This window comes from Cryptomeria japonica, unplaced genomic scaffold (assembly GCF_030272615.1).
Source record: "Cryptomeria japonica unplaced genomic scaffold, Sugi_1.0 HiC_scaffold_90, whole genome shotgun sequence".
Classification (NCBI taxonomy): domain Eukaryota; kingdom Viridiplantae; phylum Streptophyta; class Pinopsida; order Cupressales; family Cupressaceae; genus Cryptomeria; species Cryptomeria japonica.
The window spans coordinates 245,001-260,000 of NW_026728912.1; the positions used below are offsets into that span (position 1 = coordinate 245,001).

Consider the following 15,000-nt stretch of genomic DNA (forward strand, 5'->3'; position numbering starts at 1 on the left):
CGATGTGTGCTCCAAGGTGCGGCGTGCACGAAGTCGGACCCCGGTTTGCCCCGGGTGCGCACCTCGCGTGCACCTTGGTGCGCACACCTTGGCTGGGTTGCGCGCCCTGGTGGGCACCATGGTGCGCACCAAGGAGCGCTCCGAAGTGTGCTCCAAGGTGCGGCGTGCACGAAGTCGGAGCCCGGTTTGCCCCGGGTGCGCACCTCGCGTGCACCTTCGCCGCGGTGGGCACCATGGCGTGCACGAAGTCGGAGCCCGGTTTGCCCCGGGTGCGCACCTCGCGTGCACCTTCGCCGGGGTGGGCACCTTGGTGTGCAGACCTTGGCTGGGTTGCGCGCCCTGGTGGGCACCATGGTGCGCACCAAGGAGCGCTCCGAAGTGTGCTCCAAGGTGCGGCCTGCACGAAGTCGGAGCCCGGTTTGCCCCGGGTGTGCACCTCGGGTGGGCACCTTGGTGCGCATGCCTTGCCTGGGCTGCGCACCAGGGCGGGCTCAAGATGGCACCCGCGTTCCTTTTTTTTCACTATCTTTCAAAACGGAAATTTTAAAATCTCATTTTTTTTTGCCTTTTTCTGGAAATTAGTGAAGGCAGCGCATCAAAGGTGCGCACCTCGCTGCCCACCACGGTGCGCAACGCCGGTGGGCACCCGGGAGTGCTTCGAAGTGTGCTCCAAGGTGCTGCGTGCACGTTGTCGGAGCCCGGTTTGCCCCGGGTGCGCACCTCGCGTGCACCTTCGTCGGGGTGGGCACCTTGGCTGGGTTTGCCCCGGCTGCGCTCCGAAGCGGGGTTATTGGAGCGCCGCCTCTTTTTTTGTCGGAGCGTTTGGTGGGGTTTCTCGCATTGGCTCTTCCGAGGCCCGGTTGCCACCCTGGCGCGCACGAAGTCGGAAGTAGGGTTAATTGCCCGGGTGCGCACCTTTGCCAGGGTGGGCACCTTACCTGGGCTGCGCACCAGGGCGGGCTCAAGATGGCACGCGCGTTCCGTTTTTTTCACTATCTTTCAAAACGGAAATTTTAAAATCTCCTTTTTTTTTTGCCTTTTCTGGAAATTAGTGAAGGCAGCGCATCAAAGGTGCGCACCTCGCTGCCCACCTTGGTGTGCTCTGAGGTGCGCACCCGGGAGCGCTACGAAGTGTGCTCCAAGGTGCGGCGTGCACGTTGTCGGAGCCCGGTTTGCCCCGGGTGCGCACCTCGCCTGCACCTTGGCCGGGGTGGGCACCTTGGCTGGGTTTGCCCAGGGTGCGCTCCGAAGCGGGGTTACTGGAGCGCCCCCTCTTTTTTTGTCAGAGCGTTTGGTGGGGTTTCTCGCATTGGCTCTTCCCAGGCCCGGTTGTTGGGTGCGCTCCCACCCTGGCGCGCGCGAAGTTGGAAGTTGGGTTAATTGCCCGGGCGCGCACCTTCGCCAGGGTGGGCACCTTGGTGCGCACACCTTGGCTGGGCTGCGCACCAGGGCGGGCTCAAGATGGCACCAGCATTCCCTTTTTCTCACTATCTTTCAAAACGGAAATTTTAAAATCTCGTTTTTTTTTTGCCTTTTATGGAAATTAGTGAAGGCATCGCATCAAAGGTGCGCACCTCGCTGCCCACCTTGGTGTGCTCCGAGGTGCCCACCACGGTGCGCAACGCCGGTGCGAACCCGGGAGCGCCCCGATGTGTGCTCCAAGGTGCGGTGTGCACGAAGTCGGACCCCGGTTTGCCCCGGGTGCGCACCTCGCGTGCACCTTGGTGCGCACACCTTGGCTGGGTTGCGCGGCCTGGTGGGCACCATGGTGCGCACCAAGGAGCGCTCCGAAGTGTGCTCCAAGGTGCGGCGTGCACGAAGTCGGAGCCCGGTTTGCCCCGGGTACGCACCTCGCGTGCACCTTCGCCGGGGTGGGCACCTCGGCTGGGTTGCGCGCCCTGGTGCGCACCAAGGAGCGCTCCGAAGTGTGCTCCAAGGTGCGGCGTGCACGAAGTCGGAGCCCGGTTTGCCCCGGGTGCGCACCTTCGCCGCGGTGCGCACCATGGCGTGCACGAAGTCGGAGCCCGGTTTGCCCCGGGTGCGCACCTCGCGTGCACCTTCGGCGGGGTTGCGCGCCCTGGTGGGCACCATGGTGCGCACCAAGGAGCGCTCCGAAGTGTGCTCCAAGGTGCGGCGTGCACGAAGTCGGAGCCCGGTTTGCCCCGGGTGCGCACCTCGCGTGCACCTTCGGCGGGGTTGCGCGCCCTGGTGGGCACCATGGTGCGCACCAAGGAGCGCTCCGAAGTGTGCTCCAAGGTGCGGCGTGCACGAAGTCGGAGCCCGGTTTGCCCCGGGTGCGCACCTCGCGTGCACCTTCGCCGCGGTGGGCACCATGGCGTGCACGAAGTCGGAGCCCGGTTTGCCCCGGGTGCGCACCTCGCGTGCACCTTCGCCGGGGTGGGCACCTCGGCTGGGTTGCGCGCCCTGGTGCGCACCAAGGAGCGCTCCGAAGTGTGCTCCAAGGTGCGGCGTGCACGAAGTCGGAGCCCGGTTTGCCCCGGGTGCGCACCTCGCGTGCACCTTCGCCAGGGTGGGCACCTCGGTGCGCACACCTTCTCAATGTTTTCTTGCCTTTTCTGGAAATTGGTGAAGGCAGCGCATCAAAGGTGCGCACCTCGGTGTGCTCCGAGGTGCGAACCCGAGAGCGCTCCGAGGTGCCCACGAAGTCGAAAGTCGGGTTAATTGCATTGTTTTCCCCGGGTGCGCTCCGAGGTGCGCAACATCGGCGCGCACCAAGGAGGGCTCCGAAGTGTGCTCCAAGGTGCGCACGATGGCGTGCACCTCTGGTGCGCACGATTCGGAGCTCGGTTTGACCGGGGTGCGCACACCTTGGCTGGGTTGCGCACCTTTTGTGCGCTCCAAGGTGCGCACGAAGTCGGAGCTCGGTTTGCCCCGGGTGCGCACCTTCGCCAGGGTGCGCACCTTGATGCGCACGCCTTGGCTGGGCTGCGCACCTTGGTGGGCGCCATGGTGCGCACCTTTCGTGCGCTCCAAGGTGCGCACGAAGTCGGAGCTCGGTTTGCCCCGGGTGCGCACCTTGGTGGGCGCCATGGTGCACTCCGAGGTGCCCAAGATTGGTGCGCACCAAGGAGCGCTCCGAAGTGCGCTCCAAGGTGCGCGCGAAGTCGAAAGTTGGGTTAATTGTCCGGTTTGCCTCGGGTGCGCACCTTGCGTGCACCTTCGCCAGGGTGGGCGCCTTGGTGCGCACACCTTGGCTGGGCTGCGCACACCTTGGCACCCGCGTTTCCTTCATTTTAAATTTTTTTTTTTTACAATCTCTCAAGTGGGAAATTCTATAATCTCAACTTTTTTTGCCTTTTCAGGAAACTTTTGAATGGAGCGCATCATTGGTGCGCTCCGAAGTGTGCTCCAAAGCTCTCTCCAGCTGCGTGCACCTGCCCCGGCCGCGCACCCGGCCCCGCCCAGCTTCGCTCACCTGTCCCGGGCGTCTGGTGCGGAACCTTAGAGTAAGAAACATCACCGTGCACCTTGGCCAACGTGCGCGACTCGACCGAGCGCGCACTGGCCGAGGTGCACACCGATTTCACCTAGGTGCGCGCGCAGCACCTCGGGCGCACCGGGGTGCGCGCACAACGCCCGGGTTGCACCGTGGCCTGTGTGCTCGGGGCGCCTCGGGTGCGCGCTCGGTGTCGCCCCCGCGCGCGCGGTAGTGCGGGCAGCGCACCCCGGCCCGGCCCGGCCCCGACGAGAACGCAAACGGGCAAAAGGTTTATTCAAATAGCATTGCGACGCCCGGCGAAAAACTAAAAAAGGGTGCAACACCGGGACTTCCCGGGAGGTCACCCATCCCAGTACTACTCCGGCCCAAGCGCGCTTAACTGCGGAGTTCTGATGGGATCCGGTGCACTAACGCTGGTATGATCGCACCCGTTATGAGCTTGTCGCAGTGTGTACTTAGCAAACCGCGACCCACGTGCGAATCCACCCCGGCCACCCACCCCCGTCGAGGTGCACACCCTCCCTCGCGAAGTGCGCCCCGTTCGCCAAGTGTGAGCCCTGCCCGGGTGCGCGCACCTTGCTAGGGCGTCGGGTGTGCACCCGGCCCGGCCTACGTGCGTGCACCTGGAGGGGGCGTCGTGTGCGTGCAGTGTCCCGTCTGCAACGCGGTGCCCACACACCACCTCGGGCGCAACGACCTGCGCTCACATGTGGGCCGAGTGCACCTTGGTGCATGTTCGGGGCGCCTCGGGTGCACGCTCGATCTTGCCCCGGTGCACCAAGGCGCTCGGTTTGCCCCGGGTGCGCACTTGGTGCAAGGTGGGCACCCAAAATAGGGATCAAGCACCAAAACACAAGTTTCGGGATGCAAAATGGGACCCAAGGACCACAAATGCGTTCCAAGACCCATGATGGGTCCACGAGAACAAAAATGTGTTCCGAGACTTAATAAACAAATATTGGGTTTTAGGAGAAGAAACATGCTCTGATGCCCAAAACGAGAATCGACCCCGAAAAGGCCACAGGCCAAAAGTGGGATGCGAGACAAAAAAAAATGGGACCCGAGGACCAAAATTGGGTTCCCAGGTCGAAGACAGGGCAACCGGACAAGAAACGACCTCTAAGGCTCGAAATGAGTCCCGACGACTAAAACTTGACAAGAAGCACCCATCAGGCACCCAACTCGACACCCATGGGATGCCGACCCACCCGGGCTTCCACCTAGCACACCTTGGCACCCACCCACCCTCGCACCCAACCTCGCACCCAACTTAGCACCTTTGAACCCACATTGGCACTCACCCTGACCCTGGCACCTTGGAACCCACATTGGCACTCACCTTGACCCTGGCACCCACCTTTGCACTCACCTTGGGACCCACCCTGGCTCCCACCTCGGCACCCACCCAGACACCCACCTTGGTTCCTTGGCACCCACCTTGGATCCTTGGCACCCACCCCGACACCCACCTTGGCACGCAACTTGGCTACTTGCCACCCACCTTGGCTCCTTGACGCCCACCCCGACAACCACCCCGTGACCTACCCTGGCTAGGGTTGGTGCACACCCACCCTGGTGCCCACCTTGGCACCCACCCTATGACCCACCTTGGCACGCACCTTAGTACCCACCCCGTTACCCACCCTAGGACCCACCCCGTGACCCACCTTGGCCAGGGTGGGTGCACCCACCCTGGTGCCCACCTTGGCACCCACCCATCCTAGCACCCAGCCTGTGACCGGGCTTGGAACCCAACCTTGCACCCGCACCCGTCTTGGCCAGTGTGGGTGCGCACCCATCCTGGCACCCACGTTGTGACACACCCTTTAACCCACGCACCCTAGCACCCACGTTGGCACCCACCTTGGAACCCAACCTAGCAACTTGGCACCCACCCCGTGACCCACCTTGGCATCCACCATAGCAGTCGCCGACTTGGCACCCACCTCGGCACCCACCTTGACACTTGTGGACCCACCTTGCCACTCACCCTAGCATCGACCCATCCTAGCACCCACCCTGGCACCTTTGCACCCTAGCACTCACCCATCCTAGCACCTAACCTGTGACCCACCTTGACACTCACCCTCGCACCCACCTTGGAACCCAACCTAGCACCCACCCACCCTGACACCAACCCTAGCACCTACCCACCCTTGCACCCACCCTGTGACCCATCTTGGCACCCACCCATCCTACCACTCAACCTATCACCCACCTTCTCACCCACCTTGGCATCCACCTTAGCACCCACCCACACTGGCACCTTGGCACCCACCTCGGGCAAGGTGGGTGCACACCCACCCTGGCACCCAATTTAGAACCCACCGAGCATGTTACCCACCTTGGCACCCACATTGCAGCCCACCCTAGTACCCACCCTATGACCCACATTGGCATCCACACCCTAGCACCCAGGCACCTCGACACCCGCCTTGACACCCACCCTAGCACTGAACCTGTGACCCACCTTGGAACTCACCCTAGAACCCACCCACCCTGTGAACCACCTTGGCATCCACCTTAGCACCCACCCACCTTGGCACCCACTCTAGCACTCACCCATCCTAACACCCAACTTGTTACCCACCTTGGCACCCGCCCTCGCGTCCACCTTGAAACCCACCCTAGCACCCACCCACGCAGGAGCCCACCTTGGCACCCAACCTAACACCCACGCATCCTGGCACCCAACTTGTGACCCACCTTGGAACCCACCCTAGTACCCACCTTTGAACCCACTATATCACCAACCCACCTTGGCACCCACCCTATGACCCTCTTTGGAATCCACCCTAGCACGCACCCACCCTGGCACCCACCATGGAGCGCACCCTAGCACCCACCCACCTCGGCACGCACCTCAACACCCACCTTGGTGTGCGCACTGCGCCAACCTCTCAAAGACCCTATGTGGTGCGCTCCAAAGTGTACACCTTTGGTGCGCTCCAAGGTGCGCACCTTTGGTGCACACCGAGGTGCACACCAAAGTGTGCACCGAGGTGAGCACCAAAGTGCACTCCAGGGTGCACACCAAGGCGTGCACCTTTGGTGCGGTCAATGCAAACGAATTCGGAAGTTGGGGTCGATGTCCTAATCGCTGCTGCAGACTACACGTATGAGAATCGGACAAATAGCTTTATATAGGGGAGGTGTTGCGTTTGATGGGTCGACTCCCCTGGTTGTGTGCACTGCACCAACTTCAAAGACCCTGTCTTGTTTAAGAAGTCAAAAGTTGGGGTGGATGTCCTAATCATTGCTGCAGTCTACGCATGTATGAGAATCAGACAAATAGCTTATATAGGGGAGGTGTTGCATTCGGTGGGTTGACTCCCCTGGTTGTGCGCACTGCGCCAACCTCAAAGACCCCGCATAGCAGAAGAAGTCGGAAGTCGGATTTTGGTGAGCACCAAGGCGTGCACCTTTGGTGCGGTCAACGCAGACGAATTCAGAAGTTGGGGTGGATGTCCTAATCGTTGTTGCAGGCTACACATGTATGAGAATCAGACAAATAGCTTATATAGGGGAGGTGTTGGGTTTGATGGGTCAACTCCCTTGGTTGTGCGCATTACGCCAACCTCAAAGACCTTGTTTTCGTTAAGAAGTCAAAAGTTGGGGTCAATGTCCTAATGGCTCCTGCAGGCTACACATGTATGAGAATCGGACAAATAGCTTATATAGGGGAGGTGTTGGGTTTGATGGGTCGACTCCCCTGGTTGTGCGCATTACGTCAACCTCAAAGACCTTGTTTTCGTTAAGAAGTCAAAAGTTGGGGTCGATGTCCTAATTGCTCCTGTAGACTACACATGTATGAGAATCAGACAAATAGCTTATATAGGGGAGGTGTTGGGTTTGATGGGTTGACTCCCCTAGTTGTTCGCATTACACCAACCTCAAAGACCTTGTTTTCGTTTAGAAGCCGAAAGTTGGGGTCGATGTCCTAATTGCTCCTGCAGGCTACGCATGTATGAGAATCAGACAAATAGCTTATATAGGGGAGGTGTTGGGTTTGATGGGTCGACTCCCCTGGTTGTGCGCATTGCGCCAACCTCAAAGACCCTGCATTGCGGATGAAGTCGAAAGTCAGAGTTTGGTGTGCTACAAGGTGTGGTCGAAGGTGCTCACCTAGGTGTGCACCTTTGGAGCACAGGAAAAGTGCCCTCCAAAAGTGCGCACCTTTGGAGTGCACAAAAGTGCCCTCCAAAAGTGCGCACCTTTGGAGCGCAGAAAAGTGCCCTCCAAAAAGTGCCCTCCAAAAGTGCGCACCTTTGGAGCGCAGAAAAGTGCCCTCCAAAAAGTGCCCTCCAAAAGTGCGCACCTTTGGAGCGCAGAAAAGTGCCCTCCAAAAAGTGCCCTCCAAAAGTGCGCACCTTTGGAGCGCAGAAAAGTGCCCTCCAAAAGTGCGCACCTTTGGAGCGCAGAAAAGTGCCCTCCAAAAAGTGCCCTCCAAAAGTGCGCACCTTTGGAGCGCAGAAAAGTGCCCTCCAAAAAGTGCCCTCCAAAAGTGCGCACCTTTGGAGCGCAGAAAAGTGCCCTCCAAAAAGTGCCCTCCAAAAGTGCGCACCTTTGGAGCGCAGAAAAGTGCCCTCCAAAAAGTGCCCTCCAAAAGTGCGCACCTTTGGAGCGCAGAAAAGTGCCCTCCAAAAAGTGCCCTCCAAAAGTGCGCACCTTTGGAGCGCAGAAAAGTGCCCTCCAAAAGTGCGCACCTTTGGAGCGCACAAAAGTGCCCTCCAAAAGTGCGCACTTTTGGTGCGCACCAAGGCGCTGGTTCGGTCGTTGCAAGCGAGTTCGGAAGTTGGGGTCGATGTCCTGAGCGGAGGTGCAAACTACACAGGTGTCGGAATCGGACAAATAGCTTATATAGGGGAGGTGTATGCTTCGATGGGTCGACTCCCCAGGTTGAGCGCACCGCGCCAACCTCAAAGACCCTACGGTATGGATGAAGTCGGAAGTTGGGTCCGATGACCAATTCGATTAGTAGGTATGCTCATGAGGTCGGAATTTGGGTCCGATGACCTGCCATGTGCAGGAAGGCGAATGTTGACACTGTGCGTTGCAAGGTGCACACCAAGGCGCTGGTGCGGTCTTTTTAGTCGAGTTCGGAAGTTGGGGTCGATGTCCTGATCGGAGGTGCAAGCTACACAGGTGTGGGAATCGGACAAATAGCTTATATAGGGGAGGTGTATGCTTCGTTGGGTCGACTCCCCGGGTTGAGCGCACCGCGCCAACCTCAAAGACCCTACGGTATGGATGAAGTCGGAAGTTGGGTCCGATGACCGATTCGATATGTAGGCATACTCGCGAGGTCGGAATTTGGGTCCGATGACCTGCCACGTGCAGGAAGGCGAATGTTGGCACTGTGCGTTGCAAGGTGCGCACCAAGGCGCTGGTTCGGTCGTTGGAGGCGAGTTCGGAAGTTGGGGTCGATGTCTTGATCGGAGGTGCAAACTACACAGGTGTGGGAATCGGACAAATAGCTTATATAGGGGAGGTGTATGCTTCGTTGGGTCGACTCCCCGGGTTGAGCGCACCGCGCCAACCTCAAAGACCCTACGGTATGGATGAAGTCGGAAGTTGGGTCCGATGACCGATTCGATATGTAGGCATACTCGCGAGGTCGGAATTTGGGTCCGATGACCTGCCATGTGCAGGAAGGCGAATGTTGGGACTGTGCGTCGCAAGGTGCGCACCAAGGCGCTGGTGCCGTCGTTGCAGTCGAGTTCGGAAGTTGGGGTCGATGTCCTGGTCAGAGGTGCAAACTACACAGGTGTGGGAATCGGACAAATAGCTTATATAGGGGAGGTGTATGCTTCGATGGGTCGACTCCCTGGGTTGAGCGCACCGCGCCAACCTCAAAGACCCTACAGTATGGATGAAGTCGGAAGTTGGGTCCGATGACCGATTCGATACGTAGGCATATTGGCGAGGTCTGAATTTGTGTCCGATGACCTGCCATGCGCAGGAAGGCGGAATTTGGGTCCGATGACCGAGTTGATGGCGTGCCATGCGCAGAAAGGCGGAATTTGGGTCCGATGACCGAGTTGATGTTGATGGCCCGCCATGCACAGGAAGGCGGAATTTGGGTCCGATGACCGATTTGAAGGCGTGCCATACGCAAAAAGGCGGAGTTTGGGTCCGATGACCGAGTTGATATTGATGGCCCGCCATGCGCAGGAAGGCGGAATTTGGGTCCGATGACCTGACATACGCATGGAGTCCGACTCGGGGGCCGATGTTCGATTCGATGACTTGCATTGTGGGTAAAGTCGGAAGTTGTGGTCTTTGACCCGATTCGATGACCAGACTTCGGCTGCTTGAGAATCGGACAAATAACTTATATAGGGGAGGTAGTGTTCTCGAGCATCCTCCCCCCGTGCCCGTTTATGTCGATTGATGCTGGTGCTCGACTGGTTGGAGCGCTCGGATGCAAAAATCTTGCACCAGGATTTATCGATTGTGATGGACACGGCAAGTCTCCTGATTGCTATGCAGGAGCTCATCGTGAATCTCTATGCGGCCTTGGTATGGACTCGACCTGCGGAATGGTTCGGCAATGGTAGTCGCTCCAACACGTCCTTGCAATGGCCACAGAGGTGATTCGACTAGAGCTCCAGTCTAGCTTTTGGGTTGCTTGGCGGACTGGTATAGCCGCGATCGAGTTCCGGCCATGAACGTTTTAGATAGCTCTTGGGCTTTCTGGGACGGAAGTCGGAAGTTTGGGCTGTTGTCCGATTTGATGACCATTCTTCGGATGTGTGAGAATCGGACAAATAACTTATATAGGGGACTGTGTTGTCTCACGCAGCCCCCTCCGTGCCCCTCTATCTCGACCGATGTTGGTGCTTGAAAGGGTTGGGATCGCTCGGATTTATAAACGTGCACCACCATTTGTCGAGTGTGAGGGACGCGGCAGGTCTCCTAAATGCTATGCGGGCGCTCTCTGAGAATCTCTATCCGGCCTCGACACAGACTAGTCTTGCTGAATGGTTTGGCACTGGTAGTCGATCCAACACGTCGTTGTTGTGGCCGCCTAGGCGATTCGATTCGAGCCCCCGTCTAGCTTTTGGGTTGCTTGGCGGATTTTGCCCTATCCGCAAGTGAGCTCGGTCCCTAAACGTTCGAGAAACCCGATTGCTATGCGCCGACTCTCTTTCTTGCGAGCCTCCATCTAGCTTTTGGGTCTCTACGGAACGGAAGTCGGAATCTGGGACCGTTGTTTGATTCGACGAGGCAGACTACGGTTGTGCGAGAATCGGACAAATAACTTATATAGGGGAGGTGTTGACTGGAGCATTCTCCCCCGTGCCCCTCTAACTCGACCAATGCTGGCGCTCGAACGGTGGTAGCGCTCGGATTTTCATTGAGCGCCAGCATTGGTCGATTTAGAGGGGCATGCGAGATTCCCGAATGCTATGCGAGGGCTCTAACGGAAATGTCTATTGGTTTCGGTATGGATGCAATTGCGAGTGGTTCGGCAAAGGTAGTCGTTCCGATGCGTCCATGTCGTGGCCAAATCGATAATTCGATTTGAGCCCTCGTATAGCATTTGGGTCTCTCGATGTGATTCCGCATTCCAGTCCCTTTGGGCACTGCTTGAGCCGCATCCCAGGGGGTTCCCTTCCCAATAATCTGCCTCGCAACCCGATTGCTATGCGGTGAGGCTCCTCGGCCGCCTCGGAACTATCTGTGTATCAGACGCATCGCGGGATAAGGGGTTGGCAACGGTAGTCGCCCCAAGCGCGTCCGATGCTTGGACCATTCCGAGGCGGCCCTGAAGCCTCTTCCGTCTAGCCGTTGGGTCCTTCTCGCCGCATCCCTCGCCTCGCACCCCGATTGCTATGCGGTGAGGCTCCTCGGCCGCCTCGGAACTATCTGTGTATCGGACGCGTCGCGGGATAAGGGGTTGTCACTGGTAGTCGCCCCAAGCGCGTCCGATGCTTGGACCATTCCGAGGCGGCCCTGAAGCCTCTTCCGTCTAGCCGTTGGGTCCTTCTCGCCGCATCCCTCGCCTCGCACCCCGATTGCTATGCGGTGAGGCTCCTCGGCCGCCTCGGAACTATCTGTGTATCGGACGCGTCGCGGGATAAGGGGTTGTCATTGGTAGTCGCCCCAAGCGCGTCCGATGCTTGGACCATTCCGAGGCGGCCCTGAAGCCTCTTCCGTCTAGCCGTTGGGTCCTTCTCGCCGCATCCCTCGCCTCGCACCCCGATTGCTATGCGGTGAGGCTCCTCGGCCGCCTCGGAACTATCTGTGTATCGGACGCGTCGCGGGATAAGGGGTTGTCACTGGTAGTCGCCCCAAGCGCGTCCGATGCTTGGACCATTCCGAGGCGGCCCTGAAGCCTCTTCCGTCTAGCCGTTGGGTCCTTCTCGCCGCATCCCTCGCCTCGCACCCCGATTGCTATGCGGTGAGGCTCCTCGGCCGCCTCGGAACTATCTGTGTATCGGACGCGTCGCGGGATAAGGGGTTGTCACTGGTAGTCGCCCCAAGCGCGTTCGATGCTTGGACCATTCCGAGGCGGCCCTGAAGCCTCTTCCGTCTAGCCGTTGGGTCCTTCTCGCCGCATCCCTCGCCTCGCACCCCGATTGCTATGCGGTGAGGCTCCTCGGCCGCCTTGGAACTATCTGTGTATCGGACGCGTCGCGGGATAAGGGGTTGTCACTGGTAGTCGCCCCAAGCGCGTCCGATGCTTAGACCATTCCGAGGCGGACCCGAAGCCTCTTCCGTCTAGCCGTTGGGTCCTTCTCGCCGCATCCTTCGCCTCGCACCCCGATTGCTATGCGGTGAGGCTCCTCGGCCGCCTCGGAACTATCTGTGTATCGGACGCGTCGCGGGATAAGGGGTTGTCACTGGTAGTCGCCCCAAGCGCGTCCGATGCTTGGACCATTCCGAGGCGGACCCGAAGCCTCTTCCGTCTAGCCGTTGGGTCCTTCTCGCCGCATCCCTCGCCTCGCACCCCGATTGCTATGCGGTGAGGCTCCTCGGCCGCCTTGGAACTATCTGTGTATCGGACGCGTCGCGGGATAAGGGGTTGTCACTGGTAGTCGCCCCAAGCGCGTCCGATGCTTGGACCATTCCGAGGCGGACCCGAAGCCTCTTCCGTCTAGCCGTTGGGTCCTTCTCGCCGCATCCCTCGCCTCGCACCCCGATTGCTATGCGGTGAGGCTCCTCGGCCGCCTTGGAACTATCTGTGTATCGGACGCGTCGCGGGATAAGGGGTTGTCACTGGTAGTCGCCCCAAGCGCGTCCGATGCTTGGACCATTCCGAGGCGGACCCGAAGCCTCTTCCGTCTAGCCGTTGGGTCCTTCTCGCCGCATCCCTCGCCTCGCACCCCGATTGCTATGCGGTGAGGCTCCTCGGCCGCCTTGGAACTATCTGTGTATCGGACGCGTCGCGGGATAAGGGGTTGTCACTGGTAGTCGCCCCAAGCGCGTCCGATGCTTGGACCATTCCGAGGCGGCCCCGAAGCCTCTTCCGTGTAGCCGTTGGGTCCTTCTCGCCGCATCCCTCGCCTCGCACCCCGATTGCTATGCGGTGAGGCTCCTCGGCCGCCTTGGAACTATCTGTGTATCGGACGCGTCGCGGGATAAGGGGTTGTCACTGGTAGTCGCCCCAAGCGCGTCCGATGCTTGGACCATTCCGAGGCGGCCCCGAAGCCTCTTCCGTGTAGCCGTTGGGTCCTTCTCGCCGCATCCCTCGCCTCGCACCCCGATTGCTATGCGGTGAGGCTCCTCGGCCGCCTTGGAACTATCTGTGTATCGGACGCGTCGCGGGATAAGGGGTTGTCACTGGTAGTCGCCCCAAGCGCGTCCGATGCTTGGACCATTCCGAGGCGGACCTGAAGCCTCTTCCCTCTAGCCGTTGGGGCTTTCTCGCCGCATCCCTCGCCTCGCACCCTGATTGCTATGCTGTGAGGCTCCTCGGCCGCCTTGGAACTATCTGTGTATCGGACGCATCGCGGGATAAGGGGTTGGCAGTGGTAGTCGCCCCAAGCGCATCCGATGCTTGGACCATTCCGAGGCGGCCCTGCAGCCTCTTCCGTCTAGCCGTTGGGGCCATCTCGCCGCATCCCCCACCTCGCACCACGATTGCTATGCGGTGAGGCTCCTTGGCCGCCTCGGAACTATCTGTGTATCGGACGCATCGCGGGATAAGGGGTTGTCACTGGTAGTCGCCCCAAGCGCGTCCGATGCTTGGACTATTCCGAGGCGGCCCTGCAGCCTCTTCCGTCTAGCCGTTGGGGCCATCTCGCTGCATCCCCCACCTCCTCGGCCGCCTCGGAACTATCTGTGTATCGAACGCATCGCGGGATAAGGGGTTGGCAGAGGTAGTCGCCCCAAGCGCGTCCGATGCTTGGACTATTCCGAGGCAGCCCTGCAGCCTCTTCCGTCTAGCCTTTGGGGCCATCTCGCCGCATCCCTCGCCTCGCACCCCGATTGCTATGCGGTGAGGCTCCTCGGCCGCCTGGGAACTATCTTCGTATCGGACGCATCGCGGGATAAGGGGTTGTCACTGGTAGTCGCCCCAAGCGCGTCCGATGCTTGGACTATTCCGAGGCGGCCCTGTGGCCTCTTCCGTCTAGCCGTTGGGGCCATCTCGCCGCATCCCCCACCTCGCACCCCGATTGCTATGCGGTGAGGCTCTTCGGCCGCCTTGGAACTATCTTCGTATCGGACGCATTGCGGGATAAGGGGTTGTCACTGGTAGTGGCCCCAAGCGCGTCCGATGCTTGGACTATTCCGAGGCGGCCCTGCAGCCTCTTCCGTCTAGCCGTTGGGGCCATCTCGCCGCATCCCCCACCTCGCACCCCGATTGCTATGCGGTGAGGCTCCTCGGCCGCCTTGGAACTATCTTCGTATCGGACGCATCGCGGGATAAGGGGTTGTCACTGGTAGTCGCCCCAAGCGCGTCCGATGCTTGGACTATTCCGACGCGGCCCTGTGGCCTCTTCCGTCTAGCCGTTGGGGCCATCTCGCCGCATCCCCCACCTCGCACCCCGATTGCTATGCGGTGAGGCTCCTCGGCCGCCTTGGAACCATCTTCGTATCGGACGCATCGCGGGATAGGGGGCTGTCACTGGTAGTCGCCCCAAGCGTGTCCGATGCTTGGACCATTCCTAGGCGGCCCTGAAGCCTCTTCCGTCTAGCCGTTGGGGCCTTCCCGCCCCATCCCTCGCCTCGCACCCCCGATTGCTATGCGGTGAGGCTCCTCGGCCGCCTTGGAACCATCTGTGTATCGGACGCATCGCGGGATAAGGGGTTGGCACTGGCAGTCGCCCCAAGCGCGTCCGATGCTTGGACCATTCCGAGGTGGCCCTGAAGCCTCTTCCGTCTAGCCGTTGGGGCCTTCCCGCCCCATCCCTCGCCTCGCACCCCGATTGATATGCGGTGAGGCTCCTCAGCCGCCTTGGAACTATCTGTGTATCGGACGCATCGCGGGATAAGGGGTTGGCACTGGTAGTCGTCCCAATCGCATCCGATGCTTGGACCATTCCGAGGCGGCCCTGCAGCCTCTTCCGTTTAGCCGTCGGGGCCTTCCC

The 15,000-nt window shown here is 60.1% G+C and overlaps 1 non-coding gene across 1 annotated transcript; it reads right to left on the minus strand.

Annotated features, from left to right (window-relative positions):
• Positions 1-3,771: 3,771 nt before the first annotated feature.
• LOC131864686 (5S ribosomal RNA) lies at positions 3,772-3,890 on the minus strand. The gene has a single exon (XR_009363450.1). It is a non-coding gene; the product is annotated as a 5S ribosomal RNA (ribosomal RNA).
• Between the last annotated feature and the right edge of the window lie 11,110 nt (positions 3,891-15,000).